The 10306-nt window shown below is 35.0% G+C and overlaps 1 protein-coding gene and 1 pseudogene across 1 annotated transcript in view; one reads left to right on the top strand and one right to left on the bottom strand.

Moving 5' to 3' along the window:
* LOC106870001 (histone-lysine N-methyltransferase SETMAR-like) overlaps nt 1–3260 on the bottom strand; it is a 111634-nt pseudogene extending 108374 nt beyond the window's left edge.
* LOC106873044 (PDZ domain-containing protein 8) overlaps nt 1–10306 on the top strand; it is a 130537-nt gene that overhangs the window by 44536 nt on the left and 75695 nt on the right. The window lies entirely within an intron of this gene.

Genomic DNA, 10306 nt, shown 5'->3' with positions numbered 1-10306 from the left:
TTGCAACATCTTAATTGCAAATCTAAATCATTATTTAATATCTACTCTGAGGCAGTTTTTTTTTTACAACTTTTGCCAACTCTCACCTGTTCTAAGAAGCATAACACATCCCCTTGACTGGACATGTTCTTGCAGAATATTACAAATGACGCCTGTTTTATAACAGTGGCACTTGTTTACATCTGATGTCAAGACAAACATGCATGCACTTATGCATGCATACACATGCTCAAAGACAAATGATGGGCTTTTTTCAGGTTCTGTCAACCAAATCCACTCAGAAGGCTTTAGCTGTCTTGAGGCTATAGTGGAAGGCACTTGTCCGAGGTGCCACATAGTAGGACTGAACCTGGAACTGTTTCTTGGCAGCAGACTTTTTGCCACACTGCACCAAGGTATCAGACTAAATCCTTCCAAATTAATTTTCAAAATAATTGAAAGACATTTCAACAGAAATATGGTAAGGGAAAAGGTAAATCAGCAAGGTGTAATCTGAGGGAAATTTGACTGTTGTTTTTAGCAGATCAGATCAAGCAATCATTGAGACCTTCCCTTCATTTGTTTCTGTATGTAAGTAATTGGGTTTGTTTATAAAAGGAATTAGGTAATTATGTCAGGTGCCATGTTTGGGCTTTATTGAAATGTCTGCTGCCACTCATTCCTCGTCTTAAACAACATGCATTATCTATGAGCTGAACCATATGTGTGTGTATCTGTGTTAATTGCTTGATAATTTAGTTACAGGGTGTCCCAAAATTAAGGCAACCAACTTTTTTCAATTTTCCCAAAGCAAAATATTGTTATATTTCAGGTCTGAGCATTGCAATACAATGCTAAAACAAGCACAATTGACCCTATCATATTTATTTGATATGACCACCTCTATTTCAAATCACAGCCTTACGTGTAGGCATGAATACTTCGCATGCGGCACACAGTTGTTCTTGCAGAATTGAAGCCCATTCCTGGTGCAGTTTTTTTAACCTTTAGAGTTATCGAGTGAAGCATGAGTGCTCAAACCCTTCATCTTAAAAATGAACCAAACTGAAAAATCTAGAGAGTTGAGATTGAGGCTTCTTAAGGGCCATGCATCCATGCCTATGAACGTTTTTTCTGAATCCAGTGTTGTCTGATAGTACTGAGTCCTGTTGGAAGCTCCAAGGTGTACATTGAAAGTGCTCATTCAACCCTGGAAGCTGTCCAACTTCCAGAATGTTGCTAATGTATCACTGGGTGTTAATTTTAATACTTGAGGGCACAAAAACAAGGGAAGACCTTCTAGTGGCTATCACAGCCACCCAAACCATAACTGACTGTAGATTTCAGTGTTGATTTATGAGTCTACCTTTGGCAGAGCTAGATACACTTCAAAGTTGGTCGTTCTGGTGGTTTTACTGTCTGATATCAAGTTTTTGTCAGTGACTATCAGGTTGGGCAGCATGCCTTCAGCAATCTGACACAGGATAAGATGACTTCTCTCCAGTCTCATGGCCTTATAAACTTGTGTGAGCTGAATGTGGAAGATCATCTTGTAGAGTTGGTCCCGAGATCTTCCTGCAGCACTTGATACATTGATGTTCAGCTTATTTTTGCTGTGGCAGCCAGTTCTCTTATGGAGCACAAGGATTTTGCTGTATCATTTCTCTGGGACTTTTGATAAACTGAGGGGTCTGCACACTTTTTTTCAGCCATGTTCAGGTTGATCAGTGATGAAACCAGTCTCTTGAAGTTTCTTGACAATTTTCCAGACTGTTGGGGGTTAATATCCAGCTTTTTTGCTATAGCTGTATTACTCTTGCTTCCTTTGTGGAGGGTTATGACTGTATTACATCAATAGCCATTATCTTATTTGTAAATCTGAATTTGTTTAGTCTGAAAGAAAAAGAAAACACACTAAGCTTTTATAATAGTGTGTAATTTTCATATCTTATCACATTGACAGTTATAAAAACCTGAAACTTTGGTTGCTTTTAATTTGGGTACACCCAGTAGAGTGCCTGATGAAATTGAGGACAAAGAGTGATGATAATTATGATGTTGGTGATTATAATGATGCAACAAATATTTGGTGTATGTGGCTGTGTCATGGTGTAGCTGGTGGAAGAATTTTGTCATTTTGTTTTTAGTTTGACCAAACTAAATCTCAATCCGTGACCCAATTTAGGTTCCCAGTAAGAACTATAAATGTTGCTCTTGCTTCCTGTATAAGTCATATCCTTTTTACTTGCTATTCCTAAGAAATTAATGTTTGTTTCAAGTTTTGACATAAGACCAGCAATGTTGGGGTAGAGTGTAAGTCGATTACATTAATTGGTACTTATTTTGACTTGTATGGATGAAAAGTAAATTGAACTTCAAGAGAATTTGAACTCAGGCAAAATGTTTTTGCATCATTTCATGTGTTTAGGTTCTAAGAAATTAATGTTTTGAGGCTTGAAACTATTAGAATGGTTGGTACAAATTATTTGCTTCCAGTGGTGGAGCATTGATACAACTGTTTTCTGTGTAAACATTGCAGTGAAATTCACGTGTATTGTTTGACTTTAGCCCACCAGATGGCAATGCAACTTGTTTCTTTTTGTTTGTTTTTTCCATATTTGCCAAGAAAAAAACAAAAATAAGTATCATTTATTATCTCTCCCTTCCTCCCTATCTGTTTGTGTGAATACCTACATACATGCTTAGTAACTAGTTTGATAAGTGCCAATGTATATAAATCTTATATATTACTTTACTAATAAGAATATATCTATATTTTTGTTAATCTACATTTTGACTTTTCATATCAATAAGAATTATGAAGGCTTTTAGTGTTAGTTCAATAAGAAAAGTGTGTTAGGTGTCTATAAAAAGTATGACTTATTTATTCTGCTGTCTTTCTTTCATACACACACACACACACACACACACACACACACACACTGGTGGTCACCTGGCCTTCACTCTGCTCTGTCCTCATATGTATTCATAAGGCTTCTAGAGTAATGCTCATGTGTGAGATTGTAGTTGAAGGCTGCTAATTGCCTCTCTTCACGAGCAAAAAGTTTAAATTCCAACTCCTCTTGTTGTTGGTCTGATGTTTCTTGATCTCTGCAACAGGTATTTCTGGCTGTGTTACTTTGAAGTTCTGTTAACACCTGTTCTCTTAAGCAGGCTTTTCTATGGACTTGAGACTCCAATCTCTGGTGTTTCTTATTCCCTGAAGTGGGCTTGTCTGTTTCAAACTGAAGTTTTACTTCTTGTTCTTGTTTCCATGGCATTTTGTCATCTCATATACCCTCCAGCCTTCATCAGATGTCTTGGGGAAATTTCGAACTCAGGTTCTCATTCCTAAGGTAATCTTCAATGTTATCATTAGTATTATTATTCTAATTATTATTATTATTATTACAATTATTACTATTCAGGTCACTGCCTGGAATTGGGATCTTGGGGTTAGTAGCCCTTGCTCTTAACCACTATGCCATATGCCCATGGGCACATGGCGTAGTGGTCAATACATATCCACCAAATTTAAATAATGGAAAGGATTCATTATGGCTTTCCTTTTCATATTTTTCACAAAAACGCACGCACGCACGCACGTCATGGGCTTCATCTTCTGATGACTTATTTTTTTATACTGTTCAAATTTTATGCAAGAAGCATTTTTTTTGCAACATCTTAATTGCAAATCTAAATCATTATTTAATATCTACTCTGAGGCAGTTTTTTTTTTTTTACAACTTTTGCCAACTCTCACCTGTTCTAAGAAGCATAACACATTCCCTTGACTGGACATGTTCTTGCAGAATATTACAAATGACGCCTGTTTTATAACAGTGGCACTTGTTTACATCTGATGTCAAGACAAACATGCATGCACTTATGCATGCATACACATGCTCAAAGACAAATGATGGGCTTTTTCAGGTTCTGTCAACCAAATCCACTCAGAAGGCTTTAGCTGTCTTGAGGCTATAGTGGAAGGCACTTGTCCGAGGTGCCACATAGTAGGACTGAACCTGGAACTGTTTCTTGGCAGCAGAAGTTTTACTTCTTGTTCTTGTTTCCATGGCATTTTGTCATCTCTGAGATTGGTGCCTGTAAGCTTTTCTTGTTTCCTGAGTCCTTTGTGTTCTGGACCATTAGGCTTCAAATGATTAGAACATTCAATGTGATGTGTATAAGAAAACACAATACATTGCAAAGTAAAATATCTAAAGAATAAAAAAGAAAAGAAAATCAAAAATAAATTCTGTAACATTCAATTAATTTTTTTTATTGTTTCACCATACTCTGGTCTGATTTGTCATGGTTTCTATGGTTGTATGCCTAACTCTCTCCCTCATTAGGTGGGCTATGACCCTCCCTGTGACTTTCATCACCTGATCCAAAAATTTGACACCTGTAATTATTTCTGTCTAATGCATCACCTTTACCTTTGTAGTAGTTGACTATGGTACTACTACACCAGTCATTGGGTATGACTTCTTCATGTACCACCTGGTTAACTATACGGGTAACTAGACCATAACCTATGCTGCCAGATATTTTAAGCATCTCAGTGGTGATTCCTGATGGGCCAGTGGCTTTCCCTGTCTTCATATCTTTGTTTTGTCTACCAAAGTACTCCCGATTCGGATAGCTAGTCCCTCAGTCGGGTCAACATTTGGCAGACTCTCCTTCTCCCATTCATGTTCTTCATTTAGCAGCCTTTCATAATGGCGTTTCCAAGCTTCTTTCTTTGCAGAATCATTAAATGCAAGTGCATCATCATCCATGCAGACACATTTCTCTCCTATGACATCATGATTTTCTCTCACACACTGTCTTGCAATCTGAAACACTTCAATTCACATTGCAGAACATTGGCAAACTACTTCTTTACTGCTGCTCTCTGGCTAAATATACCTGCCTCCAAACTTTCCTTCTGATTATTTGATACAATTCCCTGCTACCCCCACTTCCACTCCTTCCAGGCCTGCTTCTTTAATAAGCATTAAGTGTTATTACTGCAGACATAAATGGGTCAGTTTAAATTGAGAGGGTCTTCTGGTACAGAGGAGAGGTTTAGTGTACTGGTGTTGGGGCAGGGGTGGAGCCTTGAATGGAATCAATGGTATAAGGGAAGAGTAAGGCTTTCTGGCATAACATATTTCGGGTATAACATTGGTTGCCAGGAGACCAAGGGGGCCCACCTGCAACTACAATGCCATCATTAAAATTTTTTTGTTTTGTTAAAGTATTCTTTTCAACTGCCTACAAACACAGGCAGGTTGAAATAATTAATGCATTCTTCCAGCAGTGAATAAATTGGCAAACTTGAAGGGATGGGCTCCTTAGATGCTAACATGGGCCCTCATATATGGATTTTAATGGCACAGGGGCCCACTTGCCATCAGGCAAGCTGGAAACCTGGCCAATCTGCCACTACATACACAAAAGTTATTGCTCCAGAAAGACAGCAGTGAAGACAAGACTTAATACAAAGGTATTTAAGCAAATAATTATTTTCAACTAATAATTGACTTGTTTGTTATAATGTAAACACTGTGCCTGCCTGCTAATTTATTCAGTTTCATTTAATTGTCAATATATGAAGTAGAACGAAAGTGGAGAGCATCCAAAGTTGAAATAATGTCAGTAATTATAGCATTAACCATTAATTTGTATCAGTTTGGATAACAGTAACATCATTATTTCATTGATAAAGTGCCAAGAAAATAGCAAGAAATTATGTTCAGAAGTGTTTAAGGAATGATAAATAAGAAGGAAATCATTGATTAGTCATGTTATGAAAGATTTGGCAGTTTGTGTTGGAAGTAAAGAATTATTTTATTAGTGTTCATGTAATAATTCATGGGAAAATATACTAGAATAGTGTACCAAGATCTAAGTGGAAGAACCCTATGGATACAGAAAGCCCAAAGATGTAGGAAAACTTTCAGGTTTGATCTCAGGATGTCAAAGCTCTCGCAAAGATGACAAAAGTGGTGAGACAAGTGTATTATATATATATCCAACCTATGCCAGCATGTCCAACCCATGCCAAAATGGATAATAGATGTTAAAGGATTGGTTTCCATACGGTTCCTGTCTACTGGTTCCGTCATTAGTTAGTTGACTTTCTACCTACACCTTTTCTACAGATCAAGCAGGGCCATCTACCTGAAGGGATTTGTGATTTATCTGCCTTTCTACTTAATAAGGCTTTGGTTTTGCTAGATTGACTCTAAGGCCCTTTGATTCTAGACCTTGATTTATGATCAGTTATTCCATCTATGGCCATCACAACTTCTGGTGTATCAAGAATTGCATTGTCTAATTCTCAGATTGTGTTTCCAGGAATACTAGATTTTTGGGAAAAAATTCTGGAGCACAAGATGTCTTAAATATTATTTGCCCTTTACAAAAGATGCTCGAAATTTTAATATGAAGAATTTCTAGAATTTTGTTTTTTGTATTTGTTTTTGTGAGATTTCATGGAATTTTGTTATCTCTAAGGAGAGTCGTTATGCCAATATTATTAACACATGCACTGGTTCAAGTCCACTCTTGTATCATTAGTCAATTGGTTAAATATCCAACTAACTAATTGATTGTTTGTTTCATTTGTTTTTATCAAAGCTCTTTTGTTGCAACTTGCAAACTTTTTAATGGCTTTTGATCCAGCAAAATTCTAACTTGATTATGAAGTTATTTCACTAAAAAAAAAAAGAATAAAAAAAACCCTTCAAATTCTTTATTTCAATAATTGAAACCTATAGATAAGGTATTTCAACAGAAATTTGGTAGCAAAAGGTTTTAAGCAACAGAATGTAGCCTGAAGAAAATATAACTATTTTTAGCAGGTTGAACAGCGATTTAAGAAATCCCTCAAATGAGAAATAGCTTGACATAATTGTCAGAAACAATTATCAGTTGTACAGTCATATTGCTGAACACTATGTCTTTGGATTTACTTGTATGTCATTCTCAGTGAAAACATCTGTTAATTCCTTTCCATTGTTTTCACTTAACCATAGTTAGATCTAACATTGCTCTTATTATATATCATTACTAGTAGTAGTTCTGTATTATCACTGAATACTTGGTCTCTGGATTAACCTATATCAGTCGTATTTATAATAATCTGATGTGTTGCTGTGAATGTAACCATAGTGACATAATGACAGTGGTTGACTGTCAGCTTGCCTTGTTCATTTGGCTATATTGTTTGAATTTACATCATTTATTTACATTCATTTTATTCTATGCAACCATCATTTGATTGGGTCTCAGCATTTTATTACTCTTCTCTTATCCTTGTCATCTAACTTGCACAGAAACAGTGGAAACCAGACATCTTTTTTGCTTGCTACATTCTTTTCTTTTATGCTTTGAGAGGGGCCTTGTTTCTTTTTTTTTTTCCTTAGAACCAGATGCCCTTCATGTTACTACCCACCTCACAGCAAGGATGGGGTGGATTTTATCATGCCACTGGTAATATGAACCCCTTTGAAACCAATCTGTCCAAATCTGCCTTAAGTTCTGATATATTTACTGTTTAAATGTGGTGTAAATCAAAATCTTCCGTTGGTATTATATTTCCCTGATGACTTCAATAAGTTCTTGATTAAAGAATTTGGCTAGCTGTATTAATTGCTTTCTATTGCTTTGAGAATGATAATGTTGTTGCTTTCTTTGTTTTAAAAATGAGGATTTTTGTTTATCAATATTGCAACTTTCCATTAAAGATTATTATAACGCCATAGTTATTAATTAGGAAAATGTTTAGACAGAATGTTAAAGAATTAAGATAAAATTAAAAAGAAACAAAACTTCAACAATCAAAACAAATAAATTTATGAGACAAACATCTATTGAATAATTATAAGACGCTAAAGCAGAGATGGTGGTATTATTGGTGAAAGACGATGGTGGTGAAGGTGTTGATAGTTAAGCTCCATGTGAGTAGCTTCAAAGATTAAGATATTTTCTTAACATGAAACCAGTGGTAGCCTTGATGCACAAATAATTTTTATCTACCAATACAATGTTGAGCACTCTTTGTTTGACACATACATAACTGTATCACACCCATATGCATATATATTATGAAATAGGGAGAGATAGATGAGTGTATATTGATGAGATATAAACAGCAAGAAAGCCAATAAACTTAAATCCCAATAATATCCTATTTAGACTGATGTATACCTGCTATTTCTTCTAGATAATGACCATGTTGAAGCTTGCTCTCTTGTGTAAGTAGAGTAGTTTATAGTAACAGTGCACATGACTGTTCTGAAGATATTAGCTTGTTTGAGAGAGCTTCCCACCATTATGCATGTGCTGGTTATCACATTGGTAATAGGAATGAAGGTGTAGAAGAAATGTCTATGACTCAGGCTATCAAACTAATATCTCCAATTCTGTAATAGACTTTAATTAATTTTCCTTATAAGCACTTAAATTTCCTTTTGAATTCTTTGATCTGTCACCTCCTCACACTCTATAATTGAGATTGATTTCTCTGCAAGACTAGTTGCTAAATCCCATTTTGTGTGTGTGTGTGTGTGTGCATGCATGCACACACATTGTTTTAAGTATTTATATGGGAATCATATGCATCGTATTTTCATTACATGTGTGTATATAGATGCATAGATAATTAGTCTAGCTGTTTAGATATAATCCATTGATAAATCACAATTGACTATCAAAGATTCTGTGCTTTAATCAGAGGCTACATTTTCTGCAGTGAGACTAAATGCGTTTATTAAATATATTGTATATGATTTATACACAAATACCATCTTTCTCTCTATATATATTTGTATGTATGTATGTATGTATATATATATATATATATATATATATATATATATATATATATATATATATATATATATATATATATAAACATATAAACATATGGTATTACATGATGTAGATAGTGCCGTGTTGTGGGGGTAATATTAGTGATGTACATACATTGTCTTAAGATGGATGGTTGGGGTTTTATCATTCTAGGTTGATCATTCAGCTATATGTGTGTGTGTGCAAATGTGCAGATTTTGTTTTTGAGAATGACACAGTTGGCCATGCATACAAGTCTTTCTCCGTGCCACCAATATTTCCTGAGGGGGGAAAAGCTCCTGACTTGGACTGTTATTGCTTAGCAGCACTATTGTCACATGCATGCACGCACGCACGCGTGTGTATGTATGTATGTATGTATATATATATATATATATATATATATAAATAACTAAGAGAGTATTGTAGTTCGCTTGAAGCATTGTGTATTGTTTGTAAAGAATAAAAATTTTAGGAAGGTATAACAATGCAATATAGAACAAAAAATGGACTGTATACCTGTTGTAACTTGGTAAACTGTAGTCCGATGATATTTCGGAATTAGAATTCCTTCTTCAGATCTTAAATTCATTAATGGAGTTAAACGCAGGTGTTATTCAAATTCTTTTACTTCCGACATATGTTTCGAAGACAACATTGGTATTATTCCGAAGGAATAAAATGGTGTGAAACAATGTAATCTTCTCATCAAAGAAAGAAAGAAACCAAACTCATCAATAAGACATTTTAGCACAATGTGATGGATGTGTATAATCATGAATGGAACGTTATTAAGTTTTTTTGAAAAAACCGTTAGAAGATGTAACGTCAAAGGTAGCCTATCGAAAGAGGAGGGGTAAAGGAAAGAAATAAGCAGAAAACTAATGAAGGAGAAATATAGAGCGATACGTGAATTGAAATAAAACTTAAAGGCTTGGAAAAAGATATATCTAGTGAAGGTGAAATGTAAGAAGAAAATCAATGTTCAAATTATATAGAATGGTAGAAATCACTTATATGAACTAAAGGTATGTTTCTGCCAATGCTTACATCAATAAGCATGCTCTAAAGCTGTGTTTACAAGCGGTTTCTTAGAAAATAGTTCACTATTACAGATCTGGCAGAATTCTTCACTTTTATCATATGGAAATGAAATGGAGAGAATCAACCAATCTAAATTAAATTGTTTATTATGGTCTTTTAGATACCAAATTAATACTGAAATAGTGGAGGAGATAAGATATTGCTATGGGCTCGAACTATGCAGGAAGTTAAACATTTTTTTGGCCTAAGACACTACATGGACCTTAAAAGAATTTTGCTCCTGAAAAATGGAGCTCATGGAGCTGAAAATTGTTGGAGTTAAGGCCCCTATTGGTGATGGGTGTATTAATGTCAACCAGAGAAGTTTAATTGTTGGGAATCTTTTTAACTTGTGTGTAATATGTATTGTTTGAATTTCTTTAAAATAGGAAATATATGT

This window comes from Octopus bimaculoides, chromosome 16 (assembly GCF_001194135.2).
Source record: "Octopus bimaculoides isolate UCB-OBI-ISO-001 chromosome 16, ASM119413v2, whole genome shotgun sequence".
NCBI classification, from domain to species: domain Eukaryota; kingdom Metazoa; phylum Mollusca; class Cephalopoda; order Octopoda; family Octopodidae; genus Octopus; species Octopus bimaculoides.
Note: the sequence above shows the minus strand (reverse complement) of the source record. Positions and strands in the feature narration are given on the sequence as shown.